Source organism: Ornithorhynchus anatinus, chromosome 3, assembly GCF_004115215.2.
Source record: "Ornithorhynchus anatinus isolate Pmale09 chromosome 3, mOrnAna1.pri.v4, whole genome shotgun sequence".
Taxonomy (NCBI): domain Eukaryota; kingdom Metazoa; phylum Chordata; class Mammalia; order Monotremata; family Ornithorhynchidae; genus Ornithorhynchus; species Ornithorhynchus anatinus.
The window spans coordinates 35,105,628-35,131,214 of record NC_041730.1 but is presented as its reverse complement, the minus strand read 5'-3'; the positions used below and the strand labels follow the sequence as shown (position 1 = coordinate 35,131,214).

General features: G+C 40.3%; 1 protein-coding gene across 6 annotated transcripts in view; it reads right to left on the bottom strand.

Moving 5' to 3' along the window:
- NELL1 (neural EGFL like 1) overlaps positions 1 to 25,587 on the bottom strand; it is a 522,694-nt gene that overhangs the window by 428,549 nt on the left and 68,558 nt on the right. The gene's annotated exons all lie outside the window — the stretch shown is intronic.

Sequence of the window (25,587 nt, the reverse complement as noted above, 5' to 3'; positions counted from 1 at the left end):
TACGCAGATGACATGCAGATCTACATCTCCGCCCCTGTCCTCTCCCCCTCCCTTCAGGCTCGCATCTCCTCCCGCCTCCGGGATGTCTCCACCTGGATGTCGGCCCGCCACCTAAAACTCAACATGAGCGAGACTGAGCTCCTCATCTTCCCTCCCAAACCCGGTCCTCTCCCAGACTTCTCTATCACCATCAATGGCACGACCATCCTTCCCGTCTCTCGGGTCCGCAATCTCGGTGTCATCCTTGACTCGTCTCTCTCGTTCACCCCACACATCCTATCCGTTACCAAGACCTGCTGGTTTCACCTGTACAATATCGCCAAGATCCGCCCTTTCCTCTCCACCCAAACGGCTACCTTACTGTTATGGGCTCTCGTTATATCCTGGCTAGACTACTGTGTCAGCCTTCTCTCTGACCTCCCTTCCTCTTCTCTCGCCCCACTCCAGTCTATTCTTCACTCCGCTGCCCGGCTCATCTTCCTGCAGAAACGATCTGGGCATGTCACTCCCCTTCTTAAACAACTCCAGTGGTTGCCTATCAACCTCCGCTCCAAACAAAAACTCCTCACTCTAGACTTCAAGGGTCTCCATCACCTTGCCCCTTCCTACCTCTCCTCCCTTCTCTCTTTCTACCACCCACCCCGCACGCTCCGCTCCTCTGCCGCCCACCTCCTCACCGTCCCTCGGTCTCGCCTATCCCGCCGTCGACCCCTGGGCCACGTCCTCCCGCGGTCCTGGAACGCCCTCCCTCCTCACCTCCACCAAACTGATTCTCTTCCCCTCTTCAAAACCCTACTTAAAACTCACCTCCTCCAAGAGGCCTTCCCAGACTGAGCTCCTCTTTTCCCTCTACTCCCTGTGCCACCCCCCCTTTACCTCTCCGCAGCTAAACCCTCTTTTTCCCCTTTTCCCTCTGCTCCTCCACCTCTCCCTTCCCATCCCCACAGCACTGTACTTGTCCGCTCAACTGTATATATTTTCGTTACCCTATTTATTTTGTTAATGAATTGTACATCGCCTTGATGCTATTTAGTTGCCATTGTTTTTCGAGATGTTCTTCCCCTTGACTCTATTTATTGCCATTGTTCTTGTCTGTCCGTCTCCCCCGATTAGACTGTAAGCCCGTCAAATGGCAGGGACTGTCTCTATCTGTTGCCGACTTGTTCATCCCAAGCGCTTAGTACAGTGCTCTGCACATAGTAAGCGCTCAATAAATACTATTGAATGAATGAATGAATGAATTTCTGCTATAACCATGCAAAATTAAGTTTCTAGACAAATGCAAAACTGCAAAGCTTCTTGCAAAAGTTAGTCACTGAATTACAAAATTACATTAAGAATTTTCTTTAGACTATTCATCTCATCTTTATTCATGAGTTGAGTTATCCTTTCTGGCAAGGATCCGATCTGCTTAAAATACCTAGTCAATATTCTATAAAGACTTGATTTTCTGTTAACAGAAAAAGCTCTCACTGTTTAAAACAAAGCAATTCAATGGTTCAACTACACTGCATATGAAGGGATATTGGATTTTTATTTACCTGGCCTGGTAAGAAGGCTCTGAAGGGACTCCACTGAATCCTTCCCCAATTATATGAGAAGAATTAATTTCCAATGGAGAGCATGTGAATTGACATGTTTTATACTGCGGTTCAATAAAACAATATAAGGAAGATCAAATGAGATGCTAAATGAAGGGGTTTCTCTGAGCTTTGCTAAGACTTGAACAAAAGCTTTTCCTCTCTGAAGGAGAAAGTTTTACTGACCTTTTCTTGATGGGCTTTTTTGTATGACCCATTCAGAACTTATTTGTCAAGGGAGGTAATATAGTCTCATGTTTTCTTATTAGTGTTGCACTGCTTCCTTGAATTTCTAAATAATTTTTCTAGTTATTTTCAAGGTAAGCATTCAAATAATAAAATAGCAGGCTATTCTTTGATTTTCCATCACTGACTCACTGAGGGACCTAGTACAAGTTACTACATCTCTCTGTTTCCCCTGCTTCAAAATGTGGTCTTCTCCTTCCCTACTTCACTAGGATAGTTTGAGTCAACCAACATGAGGTATTTTGAGTGTCTCAATATTTACAGAGATTTCATCTTCTCGAGGTGAGGTACATAATTATGGTATTTGTTAAGCACTTAAAGTATCATTCCAAGTACAGATGTGGTATGTGTAAATTTTTCTTTAAGCCACTTAAATCCATGTTTTGTTCCATTTCAATGAACACCTTCAGAAGGTCTTGTAATTAACACGTAAAGATAGCTATCCAATAGAACCTGGGTAAAATATTAACCCAAAAAGTTCAATAAGGGAACTACATGCAATACAATATGAGTCTCTGAATGTTCATAGTGGTTCATTTATTCAACCATCCATCCTATTTATTAAGTATTTACAGTGTGCAGAGCACTGTATGAAGTGCTTGGGAGAATACAGTAAAATACATTTGGTAGACAAGTTCCCTGCTGACAAGGAGCTTACAATCTAGTTGGAGAGACAGACATCAAAACAAATTACAGATATATACCTAGGTATAAAGGTACAAATCCAAGTGCAAGGGCAACAAAGAAGGTGAGTGAAAGTATGGGAAATGAAGGCTTAGTCACAGAAAGCCTCTTGGAGGAGATGTGATTTTAATAAGATTTTGAAAGTTGGAAGAGTGACCGTCTGTCGGAAATGACGGGGGAGGGATTTCCAAACCAGAGGCAGGACACTGGCAAGGGGCAGCGGGAAGATAGACAAGACAAATGTGATTGCACTGATAGTAAGTGTTCGTTCCAGAGTATGACACTGTAATAAAGTATATGCCTTAAATATACCTAGGTCAATATGGTACCTCTTTGCAAAAAGTATTTAAAATGTTTCTTCTTATTAGCACACAAGAGACACAGTGAAGTAAAGTTTTCTATCCAAAGACACATGTCGGTCAGTATCAAAAGATGGGCTAGCCTAACATGTAAGAAATAGAAATTGGTTCACTTTTAAAACAGATGCTTGAGAAGATTGCAGCAGAAAACGAGAAAAAAATGCTGCCACTCTATGAGTGGCAAATGCAACACCAAGGCAAGGAACAATTTTTCTCTTTTGATATTATCATTCATGGTTAGGAATTATCAAATATACTCGCCCAACTCATAAAATATCACTGTCAATGATATCATCTATGAACCCAAAAGACAATGTGATGATGGGTGTGCTCGCGCTCTCGATCTCTTGCTCTCGCTATGTGCGTTTAGACACTCAAGTGTGTATACAGAATTTAAAAAGACCATATAAATTTTGGAAGATTGACATAGGCATCCAACTCCACACCAAGATAAAGGTCTGTACAGCTGTTGTAGTTCCGACCCTTGGTGTGGTTTTGAGATCTGGATATACTTCAGAAAACACATCCAGCATCTTTCATTCATTCATTCAATAGTATTTATTGAGCGCTTACTATGTGCAGAGCACTGTACTAAGCACTTGGAATGTACAAGTCGGCAACAGATAGAGACAGTCCCTGCCCTTTGACAGGCTTACAGTCTAATCAGGGGAGACAGGCAGATAAGAACAATGGCAATAAATAGAGTCAAGGGGAAGAACATCTCATAAAAACAATGGCAACTAAATAGAATCAGGGTGATGTACATCTCATTAAACAAAATAAAATAAATCAGGTGATAAAGATATATACAGTCGAGCGGACGAGTACAGTGCTGAGGGGGTGGAACAGGAGAGGGGGAGGAGGAGAGGGAAAGGGGGGAGAAGAGGGTTTAGCTGCGGAGAGGTGAAGGGGGGTAGAGGGAGCAGAGGGAAAAAAGGGGGGAGCTCAGTCTGGGAAGGCCTCTTGGAGGAGGTGAGTTTTAAGTAGGGATTTGAAGAGGGGAAGAGAATTAGATTGTCTGAGGTGAGGAGGGAGGGCATTCCAGGACCGCAGGAGGACATGGCCCAGGGGTCGACGGCGGGATAGGCGAGACCGAGGGATGGTGAGGAGGTGGGTGGCAGAGGAGCGGAGCGTACAGGGTGGGCAGTAGAAAGAGAGAAGGGAGGAGAGGTAGGAAGGGGCAAGGTGATGGAGAGCCTTGAAGCCTAGAGTGAGGAGTTTTTGTTTGGAGCGGAGGTTGATAGGCAACCACTGGAGTTGTTTAAGAAGGGGAGTGACATGCCCAGATCGTTTCTTCAGGAAGATGAGCCGGGCAGCGGAGTGAAGAATAGACTGGAGCGGGGCAAGAGAGGAGGAAGGGAGATCAGAGAGAAGGCTGACACAGTAGTCTAGCCGGGATATAACAAGAGCCTGTAGCAGTAAAGTAGCCATTTGGGTGGTGAGGAAAGGGCAGATCTTGGCGATATTGTAAAGGTGAAACCGGCAGGTCTTGGTAACGGATAGGATGTGTGGGGTGAACGAGAGAGACGAGTCAAAGATGACACCGAGATTGTGGGCCCGAAAGACGGGAAGGATGTTCGTACCATCCACAGTGATAGAGAAGTCTGGGAGAGGACCGGGCTTGGGAGGGAAGATGAGGAGCTCAGTCTTGCTCATGTTGAGTTTTAGGTGGCGGGCCAACATCCAGGTGGAGACATCCTGGAGGCAGGAGGAGATGCGAGCCTGAAGGGAGGGGGAGAGGACAGGGGCAGAGATGTAGATTTGCGTGTCATCTGTGTAGAGATGGTAGTCATAGCCGTGAGAGCGAATGAGTTCACCAAGGGAGTGAGTGTAAATGGAGTGTAAATGGAGCATCTGAAAACAGTTTCATCATGACTATCTATAAACCACCATCAAATAGCAGGATAAAATTACCAGCAGCAAGGTTCTGGAATGCAGGCAGATCACCAGCATTGAAGTGTTGTTCATGGCAACACAGATCTGCTAGGCAGATCATGTGAAGAGAATGCATGATAGCAGGATTCTCAAGCAGCTGCTGAATGGTGAGCTGAAATGGGCTATACAAAAGTCAGGAAGGCAGATTAAATAGTAGAAGAGATAGTGAAGAATATTATCAGACAATTAGAAATAGCAATAGACCACTGCAGCAGAGAGGTCATCCTGGAGGGCAGCAGGGAGAGGGATTGCTTTCCTTAGAGAAGCAGCATGGCTTAGTGGATAGACCACGGGCCTAGGAGTTAGAAAGACCTGGGTTCTAATCCCAGCTCTGCCATATGTCTGCTGTATGACCTTGAATAACTTAACTTCTCTTGGCCTCGGTTACCTCATCTGTAAAATAGGGTTAAAGAGCATGAGCACCATGTGGGACAGGGACTGTGTCCATCCTGATTGACTTATATTTACCCCAGGCTTAGAACAGTGCTTGGTACACAGTAAACGCTTAACAAGTACCACTATTATTACTACTATTGAGTAGTGGCTTGATAAAGTTTGAGATGCCAAGAGGAGACAGGTTCAAAAACAGAAACTGGTCCATCCAACGCTGAAAAAGAGTTGGTAACTCATAAGTGTCTTCAGCCCCTTCACTCCACCCATCCCCCGCAACACACACACACACACACACACACACATTTAGGATCTCACCATCAATAATGTCATCTAAAAAGATGAAGGAACATTTGAGGGGTAGGGACATGGGTGAAATGCCAATATCAAAAAGTAACCAAACATGCTAAATTTCTCTATGAAACTATTTAAATGTAAAGACTTGGTTCACTAATATTGAGAACTTTGCTTTTGTTGTAATCAATGAAACATGAAAGATATGCTACAAGGGAAAGCACAGCAGTCTTTCACTACCAATCTGTTTAACAAACCCAGGCTGTATTCTCAGTAAATGAAACGATAAAACCTGGACTCTGGGTTTGTAAAAAGAAAAGAAACAGACTATAATGGATAGGGAGGATTATACGGTTGAATTCAGTATGCTGTCAACATTTAAGAATTGAATTCAATTCCAAACCTGCACATAGTATAGGGAAGAATAAAGCAAAGCCCAGCAGGTACTCAAGCCAGAAAACCATGTCTGAACAGTTGGTCATGGAGTAAATTCTATTGCAAGAGAAAGGAAAAACTGGAAACTAAATAAGGAACTTGTGGATAAATTAGATTACATAACACTGTAGAATAATCCTTAACCAAAAATTGTTGAGAACTATCTAAAACAGCCAGCTCAAACTCAATTTGAAAGACTGCCATCTATCTCTTCTCTTGAGCCTACAGAAACATGCTTTCTATCCAGCTGTTCCTTTCCAAATTCTTTATTAAAATCAGATTTATGAAAATCACATCTCTTCCAAGAGGTTTTCCCTGAGTAAGCCTTCATTTCACCTACTCTCTCTCCATTCTGCATCACCTATACACTTGATTACCCCACTCTCCTCCCTCCCCCCTACAGAATTTATGTACATACCTATAAATTATTTTAAAGTCTGTCTCCCCCTCTAAATGGTAAGCTTCTTGTGGAGAGGGAATATGTCTACCAAATCTGCTGCATTGTACTCTCCCAAGCACTTGGTTCAATCCTCTCCACACTGAAAGTGTTCAATAAATACTTCATTGATTTCTGATCTCCATTTTCCTTTTTGTTCATCTCTATTTCCATAGTGTGTACTGCTTTTATTCTCCTATGCTGTTTCACCTCAATTGTGTCTTCTATCACTCCTTCTCCATGAAAGTTTCTGAATCTTTGAGGTTCACTAGGCCAAGGGAAGCACCGTGACATAGTAGAGAAAGCATAGGGCTGGGAATCAAAGGATGTGGGTTCTAATCCTGGTTCCACTGCATGTCTGCTGTGTGACCTTGGGCAAGTCACTTCATTTCTCTGTGCCTTAATTCCCTCATCTGGAAAATGGAGATTAAGACTGTGAGCCCCCTACTCAGGCAGGTATTGAGTCCAACCTGATTAGCTTGTATCTACCCCAGTGCTTAAAACAATGCTTGGAACATAGTAAGCCCTTAAAAACATCAGTTATTATTATTATTATTAGCTACCAACAAAGGTATATTTCCATGGCCAATAGCCTAGTTCACTTAACTTGGCTACCCATACTGTAAAGAGGAATTGTAAACCATGAAAGAAGTTCCTAGACGGCAGCTTTCCTATGATGAGCATGAGTATGAAACCCTCAGCCCCACAGCACATACATATACGTATGTATACGTCTTTAATTGATTTTAATGTCTCTCCTCTTCCAGACTACAAGTTCCTTGTGGGCAGTGTACATGTCTACCAAATCTGTTGCATTGCACTCTCCTAAACACTTAGTACAGTGCTCTACACACAATAAGTGTCAATAAAAATGTTTTTTATGGTATTTTGCTAAGCACTTATTATGTTTCAGGCACTGTCTACACACTGAGATAAATATAAGGTAATCGGGTTGGACACAGTCCATGTCCTATATGAGGCTCACAGTCTTAATCCCCATTTTACAGATGAGGTAACTGAGGCACAGAGAACTTGTGAGTTGCCCAAGGTGACAAAGCAGACAAGTTAGGATTATATCCCAGGTCCTTCTGAATCCCAGACCCATACTCTATCCGATTGATGGATGACAATCTCACTTTCAGCAGGAGGGTAATCAGGTCTTCAATTGAATGGATGCTCTAATTTAGGCCACTGATTTATGACCAATCTGCTTGTCTTCCACAGAATTTTCTACAAAATATACATTAAATTAATACCTCCAATTTAGAGTTGTCATTCCATTCATACTGTATGTGTGTGGGTTTATAGATAATAGATAGAACTGTCCATTATTTGAGGATGGCATTACTCTATGAGTGTGGATGAATTAATCCATGATATTGATTGAGTAGTTGCTGTGTGCAGAGCAATGTACTAAACACTCAGGAGAGTACAATACAACTGAATTGTTAGGAAACATCTACTCACAAGGTGCTCACAGTCTAGAGGGATGAAAAGAATGATGTGCAAAGAACACTTCCTACCATGTTGATTACAGTTAAGACCAGACCCCTGGCTCCATTAATGGGTTTATCCCATTTAGGGTCTATCTGTGTTTGAGCTTACCTTTTGGTCTTACTATGTTTCACTCTATCACATTATTGAAGATTGCTTCACTACGTCCTTTTACCATTTATTCTGCCTTCTTGACTGTAAGTACATAGAAAGTATTAAAAGGCACTATTGCTTCAGTAGGAGCAAGGGCCTAGAAGCAAGGGACTGTCTCTAACTGTTGCCGATTTGTAGATTCCAAGCACTTAGTACAGTGCTCTGCACATAGTAAGCGCTCAATAAATACTATTGAATGAATGAATGAATGAAAGGAAGTCAGAAGTACCTAGGGAGGATTTTTCAGTGGGTGGGGTGTTTGTTTATTTTATGATATTTGTTATGCACTTACTATGTGCCAAGTACTGTACTAAGCATTGGGGTTGACACAAGATAATAAGGTTAGACAGAGTCCCTGTCTCACATGGGGCTCACAGTCTTAATCTCTGTTTTACAGACAAGGTAACTAAGACCCAGAGAAGTGAAGCGACTTGCCCAAGGTCACACAGAAAACAAGTGGCAGAGCCAGGATTAGAACACAGGTCCTTCTGATTCTCAGCACCTGACTCCATCACTTGTCTACTGTACAACCTAGGGTAAATCACTTACCTTCTCTGTACCTCATCTGGAAAATGGGGATTAAAATTGTGAGCCCAATATGGGAAAGGGACTGTGTCCAACCCAATTTGCCAGTTTGTATATACTCAGCCATTTAGTACAGCGCCCAGCACATAGTAAGTGTGTTACAAATACCGCATTATTACACCTAGAAGTAAATTTTCAATAAGTGGTGCTGTTGATAATGGTCTTTAATGGGAATGATGTTTGAATGCACATACACCCATACATGCCAGAAAGATGTGATACTGCTGAATGTATGTATATTGGAAAAGAATTCCAACTTTAATAAATTCTATTTCAGAAATTTCATGTGCTACCTCAAACATCTAGTTGGTTTAAAGTTTTGAAGAAATGCCAATTTGTACATTATCCTATTCTACCAAATTGTTTAATAGCCATATGAAACCTTCCTATGAAAGTAGGACAAGTACAATAAGTGCTGCCATAATGCATTTTGGATAGAACATGACTGAGAAATTAGAAAACATCTTCCATTATTGTCTGCATAAAATGTGATGCAGTGTTAGAAGAATATGTTTTGTGTATGCATGTGATATTAGATGTGACATGACACTATAATGCAATTTCTTCTTAATATGAGATTCTTTTCTTACTCAATCCTGTATAAGAAAACTGACTGTATTTGTTAGAGGCAAGAAATTTAATCAAACATCTCTAAGCCAAACTTTAGAAGAAAAAGGCAAAAGTGTAAATCCAATAATCATATGAAATAAAAGCAAATATGTCATTCTCTTCCCTATTAAATCATAAACTTGGATTATCAATGCTGTTTCTAAGTGGCAAGGCACCAGGAGTAGGTTCCAAAGCAATCTATCCTACCAGGAATTCCATCAAGTGATTAATAGCATTATGTAAGCAACTACTGTGTGCAGCATACTAAAGAAACACTTGGAAGAGTACAATGAAGATAAAAGTACAGGACACAATCTCTGCCTCAAGGTTTAAAATCTAGCAGTAGTAACAAGTGCAAAATTATTGGTAGCTGAAAAGAATAAAGAGACTAGAAAGCTGAGTTATATGACTAACAATGAGATGTGTTAAATGACTAACAGTGAAAAGATGATGATGTTGGAATCCCCTGGTGAGAATGATGAATGAAATTTGGTCATATAATTATGGTATTTCTTAAGCACTTACTATGTTCTCAGGACTGAAAAACTCATGGTTGCCCATCTGCTTCCACAGCAACCAAAAAACTTTTTACAGTTTTCCTTATAGGACTCTATCAGCTTGCCCCTTCCTATGTTACCTTACTGATTTCCAACTACAACCCAGCCCGCAGTTCACTCCTCTAACGCCAACCAACTCATTATCCCTCAATCTGGCCTATCTCACCACTGACCCCTTGCTCATGTCTTCCCTCAGGACTGGAACTTCCTCTTCCTTCACATATAACAGTAATAATAATATGATAATGTTGGTATTTTTTAAGCGTTTACCTTGTGCAGAGCACTGTTCTAAGTGCTGGGGTAGATACAGGGTAATCAGGTGGTCCCACGTGAGGCTCACAGTCTTAATCCCCATTTTACAGATGAGGTAACTGAGGCACAGAGAAGTTAAGTGACTTGCCCTCAGTCACACAGCTGACAAGTGGCAGAGTCAGCATTCAAACCCATGACCTCTGACTCCCAAGCCCATGCTCTTTCCACTGAGCCTCACATATGACAGTAAACACCATGCTCCCCACCTTCAAAGCCCTATTAAAAGCCATCTCCTCCAAGAGGCCTTCCTGACTAAACCCTCATTTCTCCTACTCACTCTTCTGCAACGCCTATACACTTGAATCTATACCCTTTAATCACTTGATAATCACTCCACCCTCAGCCCCACAGCACTTTTTACATGTCCATAATCTATTTTACTGTATGTTTCCCCTCTAGACTGTAAGTCCTTGGGGGAAGGGAACATGTCTACCAAATCTGTTGAACTTAATCTTCCAAATGTTTAGTACAATGCTCTGCACACAGTAAGTACTCAATAAATGCCACTGATTGATTTTGCAAAGAAATTAGAGTATTATTGACTTGAGCATTGGCTACTTTTTATTCTATAGTTGTGTTCCCCCTAGAGCACAGAGAGTAATATAAGAAGCATCAACGAGGAGTGTACAGAGGTGGGGTTTTTTTATATCCCAGACCATTTATGACTCAAGTACCCAAGTGAACACAGCATAGAGCTGATGCAGCAAAGAGAAGCAGTGTGGCTTAGTGGAAAGAGCCTGGGCTTGGAAGTCAGAGGTCATGGGTTCTAATGCCAGCTCTGCCACTGATTAGCTGTGTGACTTTGGGCATGTCACAACTTCTCTGTGCCTCAGTTACCTCATCTGTAAAATGGGGATTAACAGTGTAAGCTGTATCTACTCCAGCTCTTAGAACAGTGCTCAGCACATAGCTTAACAAATGTCATCATTATTATTATTATTATGTTGTGCTGTAGTCCATAACACATTAGATTGTAACTTCCTTATGGTCAAGAATCACGTCTCCTCTCCCAAATGCTTTGTATAGTTCTGTGAATACAGTAGAAGTGCTCAGTAAATTCCATTGATGACTGATTAATAAACCACCAGCGTCCAAACCTACACTGATCATTTCACAGAAAGGGGGTTTTTGGGTCAGAAAATGCCACCACTGATGGCATTAGCCTCAGTACATATTTTCCCACCTCCAGACCCAGAAATAGAACCCAGTTTCCCGTTGGCCAGAGCCATGATTTTTCCACAAGATCAAAAGCAAAGGTGGTGCTTTTTTTCCCCTTATTTCTCCTTCGGGAGTGAGCAGGTCATGGCACTGGGCAGGGTTCGGGCAGCACAGAGGGCCACTCCAAAAGATGAATGGTTGGGAACCCAGATTGACACTCCAATTGTTTCAGCTCTTTCAGCTGCCAGGGTACAGCCCTTATTTCAACATATGGGGCTCCCATCAGCCTCCAACTTTTTGCCTTCTTCCTACCTCCCATCCCATGCAATGCCTGCTCATTGCAGCTCTAGCAACAGTAGTCCTAAGTGTGCTACAACCAACACCCTGAAGAGAGGTTGGAAACAGGGATGCAGTGAGGAAGTTAATTCAGTTTAAAGCCACAAATATATAGGTGTGTTTTTCTAGCACAAATTAAAAAATTTAATTTAATTTAAAATAATTAAAAAGTAAAAAAGTAAAAATTAAAGTTTAAATATACGTTCTTGGTAAGACAGAAACATTAATGCTTTCCTTTGTTTTTGGTTAGTGAGAAGGTATTCTAGGTAGCTCTTACATTTTTCCTCTTTTAGCTATTTGTCTATAGTCTCCTCAATAAAATGTCAATATTAATATAATTGTCCTTTTAATAGTGTTTACAAAAAGGATATGCTATTTGACATGACTTCAGTTTTGTACTAAATTGCCTAAATTATTCATCAAATTTTTTGCTCTGTTTTTCTGAAAAAATAATCTCTTGTAGAGAAAATTTTGATTTCTCATGCTCTCTGTTCTGTCATCATGGAAGTTTGCAATCAATGAAGAAGAGCAAAGCAATTTAGATAAAACTTCAGATTTTAAGGAAGATGTTATTTAACATGGTACATACAATAATAACAGCCAACTATTTAATCAAATCTATCTATATGTTTGGTGTGGGGTAGACGGGGAGGGAAGAAAATGGGTTTTGGCATACAATGGTACTTCAACTGAAAGCCAGAAAGTATCAGCTCAGGATTAAAGTCCTTTTCAAACTCTATTTAATCATTTAAACCAAAATGGTGCATTTTTGATAAATCATTTCATGGATTATAATAGGAAAGAAATCACTGATTTCCTATTTAAATCTTTAGTTATCTCTTTTCTTCCTGAACTCTTCATGTACAGACTACTAGAAGATAAATAAAAGTTTCCCAAAAAGATTATTTAAATGACTCTATTAGGCAGGGAGATGATTTTTTTTAATACTACAAGTAAATGAAATTACAAAGGACAAAATGAAAGCAGTAGGTGATGAAAGGAATGGACAGAATTGATTTTAACCTGAAAATGGTTAAACTCTCAATATCAACTCTCTCACAGGCTAACCTTTGCCAACATCCTCCCTCTGTCTTGGAACTGCCTCCCCTTCCTATCAACCACCATTCTCTCCATCTTCAAAGTCTTATTAAAATCATATCTTCTCCAAGAGGGCTTCTCCGACCAAGCCCTCATTTCCCCTATTCCCCTTCTCTTCTGTGTCACACTTGCACTTGAATCTGTACTCTTAATCACTGGATATTTACCCCACCCTCAGTCCCAGAGCACTTATGTATATATCCAGAATCTATTTTAATATCTGTCTCCCTCTCTAGACTGTAAACTCCTTATGGGCAGGGAACATGTCTATCAACTTTGTTGAATTGTACTCTTTTAAGAGCTTAGTACACTACCCTGCACATATTAAGCATTCAACAAACACCTTGGATTGACTGACTCTGAAGCCTTTTTTTCATGGTATTTAAGAGTTTACGATATGCCGGGCACTGTTCTTAGCAATGGGGTGGATAAAAGATAATCAAATTGAATACAGTCCCTGTCTCAAAATCTTAATCTCCATTTTACAGAAGAGATCGCTGAGGCCTAGAAAAGTGAAGTGACTTGCCTAAGGTCACACAGCAGATAAGTGCTGAAGCCAGGATTAGAACCCAGGTCCTTCTGACTCCCAGACCCACTAGGTCATGCTGCTTCTACTAAAGCACTGGTCAATCTGGGATCAATGTTAGCCATGCTGAATGTTGACAAGCAACACAGCTTAGTGGAAAGAGCCCAGAACTGGGAGTCAGAGGTCATGGGTTCTAATCCACCACTTGTCTGCTGTATGACCTTGAGCAAGTCACTTCACTTCTCTGTGCCTCAGTTCCTTCATCTGTAAAAATGGAGATTAAAAAAGGTGAGCCCCACGTGGGACGATTTGATTACCTGTATCTACCTCAGCACTTAGAACAGTGCTCAGCACATAGTAAGCACTTAAATACCAAATACCATAATTATTATTATTTAAATCAATCCAGAGAAAATGTAGCATCAGATCTCCAGTTAGGATAGATTTGTGAAGACCCCACTAACCATGGCAAAACTAGGTCCCCAAACAAGAGAATAACCAGAGCCAAGATTTAAACAGTGTTACACACTGGATAGAATAGCTAAAGAAAATTCAAGAACTGAGGTTTTATAAGACAATACCTACTGAGGTTTAAAGCTGCAAGCTTAGGCTTGATTGCCTGATTTGCCAGAAACCAGTCACCAATGCACAGAGGCATGGCTGCCTGAAGGTTTTGCTTGAAAAGGGGCTGAGATTAAAATAAGTCCTAAATTATCTCAACCTGGCTTCCTTCTCACCTTAAGTATAGCTTAAGTAGAGAGATACATCATAACCAAAACTCTTCTTATGATGTGGTCCCGCCAGGAGCTGACCTGAAGCACACAGGAAAGGAAGCCATAAACTTAATTTCCTCTCAAAACTTTCCCTAAGAAGAACTCCCCTGACACCAGCCTGTAAAATGGTGGGGCTTCACCACTATTGGTTGAGGAGCAAATTTGCCCCCAGATTGTCTCCACTGAGTGAGACTTTCCTTCCTTTCCTTCAATTTTCCTGCCTAGCCAGTACCACCTGTAACCTTGCTGTCTTAATCTCATCTTGGGAAACCCAAGAGAGCATCTTTTTCACCAACATTTACATTAAACCAACATTTTTTAACACCAAAGAAATTTCATTCATTCATTCAATCATATTTGAGCACTTACTGTGAGCAGAACACTAGTAAGTGCTTGGGAGAGTACAATATAGCAATAAACAGACACATTCCCTAACCACAATGAGCTTACAGTCTAAAGCAGGGGAGAGAGACATTAATGTAAATAAATTAGATATGTACATAAGTATTGAGGGGCTGGGAGGGGGGATGAACAAAGGGAGTAAGTAAGGGAGAGGCAGAAGGGAGAAGAAGAGAAAAGGGGGGCTTAGTTAGAGGAGGCCTCTTGGAGGAGATGTGCCTTCAATAGGCTTTGATATTTCATATTAGCCAGATGCGTAGAATCTAAAATAATTTTAAAATCTTTATAGAATATATTTTAATTATTAATACATTAACTGGGATATAAGAAATATTTCCAGTCTCCTTTTTCCTTTTCTACCTTATTTCCATCTCCCCTATCCTGCCACCTATTCTTCTTAAACACCTAAACTTTTCCTATGCTTTTATGCACTCCAGCTCTTCAGCTGGTATCTCTATGGTCTTTTTTCTCTGCTTTCCTGGCCCTAAACTCCTTCCTGTGGAGTTAAAGCTCTGTCTCAACACATCCCTGCTCTTAATCTGCCCTTTTTCACTGATGCTCTTCATACCCTTATGTACTTCCCTACCCCCATTCTCCTCACATATTTTACCAGCAAAGGGATGATGTGATGACCGTGATTTGGCTGCATTCTATCCAGATATCATTTGAAAGTAGGTTGTCCAAATTACAGAATTTAATGTCAACAATAAACTTTGTGTTCCTACTGGAAATCATCATTGGATTTAGACTGATAAACATGAGTTTCCACCCAGGATATTGGGAACTCTCAAGAACTTAATCTGTGAAGAGGTTCAAAATCAACTTTAAGGTAAAATCAACTTAACATTTCTCCACAGGGTAAAATGCCATAGCACATGAATTCTCATGTCATTTGGCTCCACCCCCAATTAAACAATGACATAATATTGATTTGAATACAACTACTACATATTCAGAGGCAAACTTGGGACCACTTAAATCCCCTATTTGTTCTGTGTACTGTAGATATGAAACCACCTGATATCAAGGCAAAGCTAACATTTGAGCAAAATATTTGGGTTACACCTATCTATGCAGCCTAAGTCACTTGCTGATTAGGTTCCTATTGAGAAAGCAGCTCCAGGCAAATAAGCTCAACAGAATTTGCCTTGTGAGCAGTGAAAGAAAGATGTTTTTAGTCTAAAGTAAACTTAATTAAACATGGAATTTTAGAGTAAAAGGAAAATTAGAGCAGCAGGAAATAAATAATAGCTAATTTTAAAGGGTCTAGAAGATGCTTAATATGAACTGGAGTGAAGGAAAATGAAGTATAAGAAAAAACATTTCCTCCACATAAAGACTCCAGTAAGTGGAAAAAATGCATATTGTGCTACAAAGAAATGTCACAATATATTTGGGATGAGCCCATTGCAAAGACAAATCATTCTATTTTAATGTATGCCCCCAAAAAGCTTTCCAATAGCAACTCGCCCACTCACTGAGAAAGTAATGATTTATAGCTTGTAAGCTATAGCTGGTAAAGGACATGGATTTATTTCATTTCACTACATGGGTTCTCCCTGAACATAAGATGGACTGGTTGTTCGTCAAGTAGATTTTTATGCAGTTTTCTATTTAGTAAAAGGGCAGATAATCAGATTGAGGATTATCCTCCTTCTCTTCCCTCTATGGATTTGCCTTTGGGGCCTCTTCACTATCCATTAGCAATGATAATACTGGAGAAAAGAAACAAGAGAGCCACAAGCCTGTTCATTCTGCTACTTTTTGACAGTTAAAGTGAAAAGCCCAGTCAAGGAGAAAAACTACTGCCTAAATTGGGGCTTCAGGAATATGAGGGAATTCAATTATCCTTGAGAGCACTCTCATTACCAAAAATAATCCGGTGATTTTAAACTTTTTAATGAAATGGGTACAAAACCCAAGGGGCAGGGAAATGAACTATGTGTGGACCCAGCACACATCATAATCCTTAGCTGCTACCACCACAGGAAACAAGTGTTTCTAACATCTCACTGCATTTACCTTCACCACTGAATCATGAAGAGTTCCTCAGGTAAAATCAAGGAGAATCCTACAGTTACTTTCTTCCACCACAGATTATCCTCTCTAGTTCCCACTGAAGTCAGTGCTACAGAATCATGCACCCAGAAGAGATAGGAACTAAGGCCAGAAAGGAAAAGCAATATGTGCTTAATAAATCAGTTCTACTGATTATGGTAAATGAAAAGTATTACTACTACTCTCCCGAGAAAAGAAATTAGCAAAGGAGTAATGGTCCAATCTTGAATCAGGATAGTTATGGAGTGCTTCCTAATGGCCTTAACATCATTAGCAACAGTATTTAAGAAACACCTGTCTGCAGAGCATCTTTCTGGTTGCTCGGTCGTGTGCCCAAAAGTATGTGCCTAAAAGTAGAAGACATTTATTTACCCTGCCTTCCAGAAGCTTACAATAGAATATGCTTATAATTGCCACCAGTGATGACAGACTCAACTTCAATGCCAATGTCCTATCAGGCCCCAAAGACTAGGTGACTTCTGATATCTCAACGACCTACTGAGAGCTCACTTCCTCCAAGAGGCCTTCCCAGACTGAGCTTCCCCCTTTTCCTTCTGTTACCCCTCCACCCTCTGCTCCTTCCCCTTCCCTTCCCCTCAGGTGAACCTCCTTCCCTCTGCTCCCTCTCCCCTCCCCATCCCACCCTCTGCTCCTTCCCCTCTCCATTTCCCTCCCCTCAGCACTGTGCTCATTTGTATATATTATTTATTACCCTATTTGTTAATAAGGTATACATCCCCTTGATTCTATTTATTGTGATGTTGTCTTGTTTTTGTTTTGTTCTGTTTTGCTCTGCTGTCTGTCTCCCCCGATTAGACTCTGAGCCCGTCACTGGGCAGGGATTGTCTCTATCTGTTGCCGAATTGTATATTCCAAGTGCTTAGTAGAGTGCTCTGCACATAGTAAAAGCTCAACAAGTACTACTGAATGAATGAATGACATTACTGTAAATTGTGCTAGCAGATGTGCATTCGTGTTTCCACCCAATATGCCCATCTGTGTTTATGAGAATTCTTAGCCTAGAATTTCAGGACCATACAAATCTTGTTGTACTTCTGAAAATCACATCTCGTTTGTACTTTTTATATGGTTGTTGAATCTGTATCTTGAGCAGTGATAGTGCAGCTGCTATAAGAACTCTGGATTAAATATGCCAGTGTAGCCTTGTCCTAAAACTGTGGATGGCCTGGCTGTAAGATCCCAAAACATCCCCAGTATAAGTGAGCTACTGATGATGCTGCTTAGAGGCAGGAAAGTGCTTTCAATCGTTATTCACAAAATTTGCCTCCTTGCTACAACCCTTGCCAGGTTACCATGGAAAATAAAACTGAAATGCCTGAAAGATCTTACCCTTTCCCTTCTCTATTTTCTAGTCTCAGTGAATTTGACAAGATCATCTTCCTAACCAAGTAATTGCCTTTCCTGAATATCCTGTCACAAGATCGTCTTTCCAAGGGATAATGTCATCACTAAATAATTTGTCTATAATGGCAGGATAATCTCATTGGTATTCCAAAGTCAATTGGCCTCGCAAAGTGAAGCAAATGAAACCTGAGGGGTCTAGGACTCTGCTTTGAGGGATAATGTATTTGCTCCCATGCTCCTGTCAAACATCCTTCTCATTAGCTTTGTGGAGGCAGCATGTGATGATTCAGCAATCTCCCCAAAGCCAACAAGGTCTGTCCTTTAACTATTTCATGGTCAAATTCCTTAGCTAAGTTTATACTCTCAAGACACCATCAGGAGGTTTCACCAAAAAAATGGTGGGTATGTGCTGATTCCCCTTCATTTTATCCCAAATGAGCAGAATGGGTGTTATTGACCAACATCTAGGAATTTTCAGTTCCCCTGTAAAGTCATCCTGAGAATTTGTTCAACTTCGTCTGGATCACATGCTCCACTTCTTAGCTCTTCTCCTTTTAACAAGAACATGAGCTTTCTATAACCCCAGCAGACTAACTGTTCATCAAATCTAGTTTATTCCCTGATCTTACTTCTCAACAGTTTGTATTCTGAAACACAGTATCCAATCACCATTCTATACAGAGATTTGTTTGTGATGTAGCTGCTATAGTTCCTTCCTGCTGCTCTCAAAGCGATGCCAGCCACTTATAATCCACCTGGGCATGTGACATTAGCATGCCTCATGGTTGTGAAATTACACACAGAGATAGCCACAGGATATGTGATGATATTAATTCCTGAAACTCCCTCTCCAGTGAAAGATGGATATTTTTAAAATGACAAAACAGGGGCCACAAAATTCTTTTGGGGACTCTAACTCACCCTCTCTTCAGTATCAGTTATACAATTGGTTCCTCATTAGAGAAAAATAAATGAAAATAACCCCAAAATGTCTGTTGAAATAACTTCTTCATGGACTGAGTTTTATCATCAATATTTCAACCTTTTACCTTTATCACAAATTCACCTCAAAGGGTACTAAAAGTCTATCACCTGGCTCTAGCTAACATCAAAAGTTATATAGGAACAGTATAAAAAAACAAATGCATAATGTTTGAGTTTGGGGAATACATCTATTTCACACTTTAGAAAATGTGTGAATAATTTGAAGTATGCCAGTCATTATTTAAGATTATTTCTTCTGCCATTACATATCCTATGTAAAGCACATGCATTGCATATAAATTAGTTGAATACAACATGTTAGGGTTGGGCCTGATGTGATATCATTCTACTCCTACTGAAATCATGTACCTGACTATCCACATTTTCAATTCCATAAAAAGGACTGCAAGTCCTTAAATCCAAAAAGTGATAATGCCGGTCTCTTTTCACCATGCTGCCTTAATCAAGCTGAGGGTCGCTACAGGCCTCTACAACTTAGCAACTGCAGAATCAAAGTCTCATTCAAACTCCAAACCCTCCCCGAGAAACCACTGAGAACAGAAGGTGTTTTCAGTATGCCAGGTGTCGGGTCCCATTCCACCTCGCTCTTCATGCAGAGACAAAAGGACCTCTTCTCTGTGAATGGACCACCTGCTTGTGATGCCAGTTCATCTCTGACCTCAAGTGTGAACGTTTTCAAAACGTAAGGCATTCAATAAGAGTCAAATCAATAATACCATAAATTGCCAAGTCCCTTTATTTGAGAAATCTCTGTGTGTTCCAAGGGACACTTAATCCATACATTTACATGAGAAGCAGCGTGGCTCAGTGGAAAGAGCACGGGCTTTGGAGTCAGAGGTCATGAGTTCGAATCCCGGGTCCGCCACTTGTCACCTGTCTGACTGTGGGCAAGTCACTTAACTTCTCTGTGCCTCAGTTACCTCATCTGTAAAATGGGGATTAAGACTGTGAGCCCCACGTGGGACAACCTGATTCCCTTGTATCTACCCCAGCGCTTAGAACAGTGCTCGGCACATAGTAAGCGCTTAACAAATACCAACATTATTACATTTCTGGTTCATTGATGTTTAACTCATCTAAATGTGGGGTTTTTTCCCTTTGTCATAAGAAATGTTGAAGGTAAGGCTATTCCCTATGATGAGTCTCTTTAAAACATAAAGTCACATCTGCCCAATCAGAAACAAACCAACCACAAAGAGAATATGTTAGTTTATTGTTGTAATCTACTCTTCCAAGCACTTAATACAGTGCTATGCACACAGTAAGCACTCAATAAATATTATTGAATGAGCAAATAAATGAATTCGGCCTCTGGCCAGGAATGCCCTTCTCCTTCATATCCTATAGACAATTACTCCCCCCACCTGCGAAGTCTGATTAAAAGCACATCTCTTCCAAGAGGCTTTGCCCAACTAAGCCCTCATTTCCTCTTCCCCAATCCCTTAAGCATCACCCTGACTTTCTCCCTTTATTCAACCGCCTGACCCCAGTTCCCAGCACTTATGTACATATACATAATTTACTCATTTATATTAATGTCTGTCTCTTCCCTAGACTGTTAGCTTGTTATGAGAAGGGAATGTGTCTGTTATATTGTTGTATTTACTCTCCCAAATGTTTAGTATAGTGTCTACACACAGTAAGCATTCAATAAATATGACTGATAGCTCTCTCCAAGGTCACCAATGACCTAATAGATCATTCTCTCTAAGATCTTGCCCAAAGTCACACAGCAGACATGTGGCAGAGTCAGAATTAAAACCCAGGTCCTTCTTTCTCCCAGGCTCATACACTAACCACTAAGCCACAGTACCTCAAGATTAATATATACAAATGTGGGTTCCTCATCTTCCCTCCCACTTCATTTCCAACAAAACACAACTCTCCCCATCTTCAAAGCTCTCTAAAGTTACATCTACTCCAGGAGGTCTTCCCCAGTTAATTACTCATCTCTCTAGTAATAATAATAATGGTGGTATTTGTTAAGAGCTTACTATGTGCAAAGCACTGTTCTAAGCACTGGGGGGATAAAGGGTGATCAGATTGTCCCACGTGGGGCTCACAGTTTTAATCCCCATTTTACAGATGAGGTAACTGAGGCCCAGAGAAGTTAAGTGATTTGCCCAAAGTCACACAGCTAGCAAGCGGCAGAGCCGAGAGTCGAACCCATGACCTCTGACTCCGAAGCCCAGGCTCTTTCCACTGAGCCACGCTGCTTCCCCTAGTACTTCCACACCATCACACCACACTTATATAGTCACGACCCCTTGAAGCACTTACATATATATTTTACATAGCCTTTACTTTAGCACTAACTCGGACACTTTCCCTCCTTCCATCTATCTGTAATTTTAGTGTCTGCCTTTTCCACTAGATTTTAAGCTCCTTGTGGACCAGAATCATTACTACTAATTCTGCTGTACCCCTGAGGATTTAGTACAGTGATCTGAATTCAGTCAGTACTCATTAAGACTACTGACTTAGGGTCAATTCCTCCTCCAAGTCCCTTTATGTTGCTTTCTTCGGCCCTTCTGTCACTCTACAGAAGGGGGTAGGGGGTGTGGTGATTGACCAGAAATTTCTAATTCATGTGCAGGAGTTTCTGGTAACCAACAAACGTTCTTGCTGTGTTAATAAAGTAGATTTACATTCCAATTGCTGAGAGAAAAATTTTCAGCAAACTTAATAGGGCCATACAGAAGCTTTATCTAGTAGCCTGGCAGCTCCTGTCTACCAGCTGAGAGAAACATTAATAGCAAGAAAAATAAAGTGGAGAGAGGAAAACCAAATTATCTGGGGGCATAATCATGGCAGAATGGAATTCCTCTTCCCCCCTAAGCTAGCTTTCCCTCACCCCTCAGAAAACTTGGAACAGCAGGCTTCAATGTGAACATATTTTCTTGAATGGAGCCCCTCCCGCTGCTGTTATTTACAACGTGAGTTTAATTAAAGTTGCAGGGGAAAAGAAATGAATTTGTTTAGAAGTAGAAAATCAGTTTTGTTTTTTTTTTCCATGACAACTCCTGTGCCACTGCTTTAAGTTGAAAACATACACAATGCTTGGAATCTTTTTTTTCCAATTAAAAGTTCTCATGGCTTACGCATTTTTATTCTCTGATGGTGTCATCCAGTAGGGAAAGCATGAGATACAATATATTTTTCAAATGGCGCTTCATCCTTCACTTTCTGGTTTTACCTTTCATTTTCTTCTTTTTTCTTAAAAAAAAAAAAGGAAACCCTAGCATATACATCAAAATCACTGAGTAGAAGCTATAATAATCAAGTATGTCATCCAGTAAATTTTTCAGACAAGAACATATTCATTTTTCTTCAACCTGTTTTTCTTTCCATTTTGCCTGCAGTCACGTCTTGCTAGCTTAGAGAACGTTTAGGCACATGCGAAGTCAAGTGTTTTCACTCAGCCACATCTGCTCTCACTCTTCCCTACCTCCATCTTTCACCCTCTCCCTCCCTTTCCATCTTTGCCACCCCATGTATTCTAAATGCACCCTTGTAAATTTACTGATGATGTCCAAATGATATGAGGATTTTATTTTTAAAACCAAACCTGCCTTTGGTTTTAAAAACCTCATAGTACAAGACCATTTCACTGTCATGAACTTCATTTAATTCACTAAATTCAGCCAGTGTTCTTAAAAACACAGCCATGACTGTGTTTGCCTAAAAGAATATTTTAAACCAAAAAATAGCATGAAGAAAATCATGATTCTTCAGAAAACAAAATTAAAGTGGGTGGGTAACTTACTGCACTCAAAAACAGGGAGAAAATTACACATGGACTCTAATGAGCCTAGCACAGCAAAAGATTGCTCTCTATGTATATGCCACAGGGAGAAACAGCATGAGCAGGTTAAAAAAAATGTGATTAGGATCAGGAAAAACAAGACACTCAGCACTTATACTTTAAAATTTGTCTCAACATTTATGCTACCAATCCTTTATTTCATCAAGTATCAACTCCTCCACTTGTAACCTTTTATAAGAATCACAAGGATTTCAAGATATATATCCTCATCTCATTATTAGTTGTAGTAGTAATAGTATGCAATAAAGAAGAGATTTGTTTAGACATTTAAAAAAAAAAACCAAATTCTTGGCTAGTGGAACTGCAATGGGCTACCAAATCTACAGCCCGATAGATTTCATTGTGAAGCAGCATGGCCTAGTGGCAAGATCACAGGCTTGGGAGTCAGAAGATGTGAGCTCTAATTCTGATCCCGCTACTTGCCTGCTATGTAACCTTGGGTAAGTCATTTAACTTCTCTGTTAAGTGCTAAGAACACTGTTACTTCATCTGTAAAATGGGGATTAAGACTGGGAGTTCCATGTGGGACAGGGACTGTGTCCAACATGATTACCTTGTATCTACCCCAGTGCTTAGAACAGTGCTTGTCACATCAGTAAGTGTGTACCAAATATGATTAGTATTAATAAAAATAATTCTAAAAATAAAATAAATAGCATTATTTACCGTGGTCTGTTCGAGTTCCAGCTGTGTCATCACTGCACAGATTATTTTAGATAAAAGAGGGTATAAAAAGCAATCTAGTTTGAAAGAATGTTCAACTTAAAAAAGAAAAACAAAACCTATATTACCTCCAAGATGCAGGTAGATGTATCAACTGGGTTCCTACTAGTTCAGAGTAAACTTTTAAGCTTTTTTTTTTTAAAGTCAAACCACCAATAATAATAACTGTGGTATTTTTATTAAGAACTTACTATGTGCCAAGCACTGTACTAAACACTGGGGTAGATTTAAGATAAGCAGAATGGCCACATTCCCTGTCCCAGATGTGTCTAGTGGCCAAAGGAGGATGGAGAACTGGTATACAATTTACAAGTGAGGAAAGGAGGTACTTAGAAGTTAAGTGCTTGCCCAAGGTCACATACCACACAGAAGGTTACTGGTAGAACCAGAAGAATATAGACTTCAATGCCTCTGTAATTGCAGCTAAAATACACTTGATATCTCTGGATTTAAAAATCAAATACAAACTTTCACAGTGAACTTAAAACAATAGGCTACTGATTAATTGAACCCAAAGTATGAGACTGTGAGTCCCAGGTGGGACAGAGACCATGTCTGACCCAATTATCTTATAACTCCCTTAGCACTTTGTTCAGTGCTTGGCAGATAGTAAAAGCTTAATGAATGCTATTATTAGCAGTAGTAGTAATAATAAATATCCAGAAATAGAATGAGAATAGTAAAAGTGGGGAAGATACAAAAAAGTTGTAAAGTTGTACATGTTCATTGAATTCCCTCTCCCATACCCATTATCTGTGGCTGTTAAGATTAAATATTAAAATATTGAATACAAATGAAGTGAAAAAGTTATCCACAAAAAGGAACCCTTTCCTATAGTAGTTATTTCATGCCCACACATATTTTGCATTGAGTAAGGCAGAAATAAAACACCTGAAGCAAGAAGAATAGTGAAATTCTCAGTGGAAAACAGAAAGCGGAAATCTATTTCCTCTGACTTAATTTGCACAATTAAGTTTGCTGAAGCCCAGCTTCTGATTATTCCTTTTAAAAAAAAGTAGAAATCCAATGACACTAAGCCATCTTAAAGCAGAGAAATTTTATGTAAAATATGCCCCAAACTAATATTGAATTCCTTATGGTGCTCTCAGCTACTCTAGCTCCTTCTATCAGGGATTAGGATGGATTGAAAAATTTGGGTCAGTGTTGAGAAATACCCTTCATGAAGAGGCTCTTCTTTAGAAAGCACAGATATGCCATTGCATCTTACAAAATTTAAGAATTAGCAAAAATCAGCCAATATCAAGATACCAAACCATTAAATCACAGTCAGCAACCAGAAGAAGGCCCAATACAGTAACTGAGGCTCAAATTTGGAACCCTCTTCCTTTACCACTTCACCTTCTGCAGTCCCTAATCCACACAGCCAATATGAATGTGCATGTAGTATGTTCTATGGTAAGGAGGTAGGGGGCAAATGTATGTTGGGGGGCAGGGGTGTGTGAATGGTCCTCAGAAGAAACCATAAGGAATGTGCTCCTACTGTTAGCCAATGAATTTCTATTTATAGCCAAGTGTCTGAAAAACTGCAAATAGCTCCATATATGAACAAGGCTCTCACTACAAGATAGTGGGTCTCTGGCTAGGTTATCCATGGACACTTGATACACTCCAAAGGGTTTTTTGGGAAATACCTTACAAAAATGAGGTGAACATGAGTAGAAAAGGAATAAAATATCTCAGAATGATAAAATGCCATTGGATGCTGAGATAATCTTGACACTATGCTCATTCTTACCATTTTGCTGGGTTCCAGAAGGAAGGTTGCCCATGGTACCCACTGATTTAGGTCAGAATTCTTGTGGCTTCATTCAGTCTACTTCTGAGAGATGCCTTTGGCATTCTGGTCAGCTTGATCTCTAATTGCACAGTATGACTATTGAGCACTAACAGGGCATAGGCACTCCTCAAAACCAAGTGCCCACCACATAACCTGTGACAACTTCAATCACAACTTGCACAAAAAATAAAGTTGAGTGGGTTCTGAAGAGATCAAAATACTCCTCAGAGTATTATTACCAAGCTGCATAACCCTCAAATGATCATGGAATAAACCAACAGGTTTCAAATTTCTTTTGATCGTGCAAATGCCACATCCACTAAAATGCAGAACATATGGTATTTCTCTTCTGCAGCCAAAACAGAACTCTCTTTACAGACTTTTAAATCCTGGCAATTTGAGGGCTTGCAATTCACCCAGCTTTTAAAGGCAAGCTGGGGAGGAAGCTGCCAG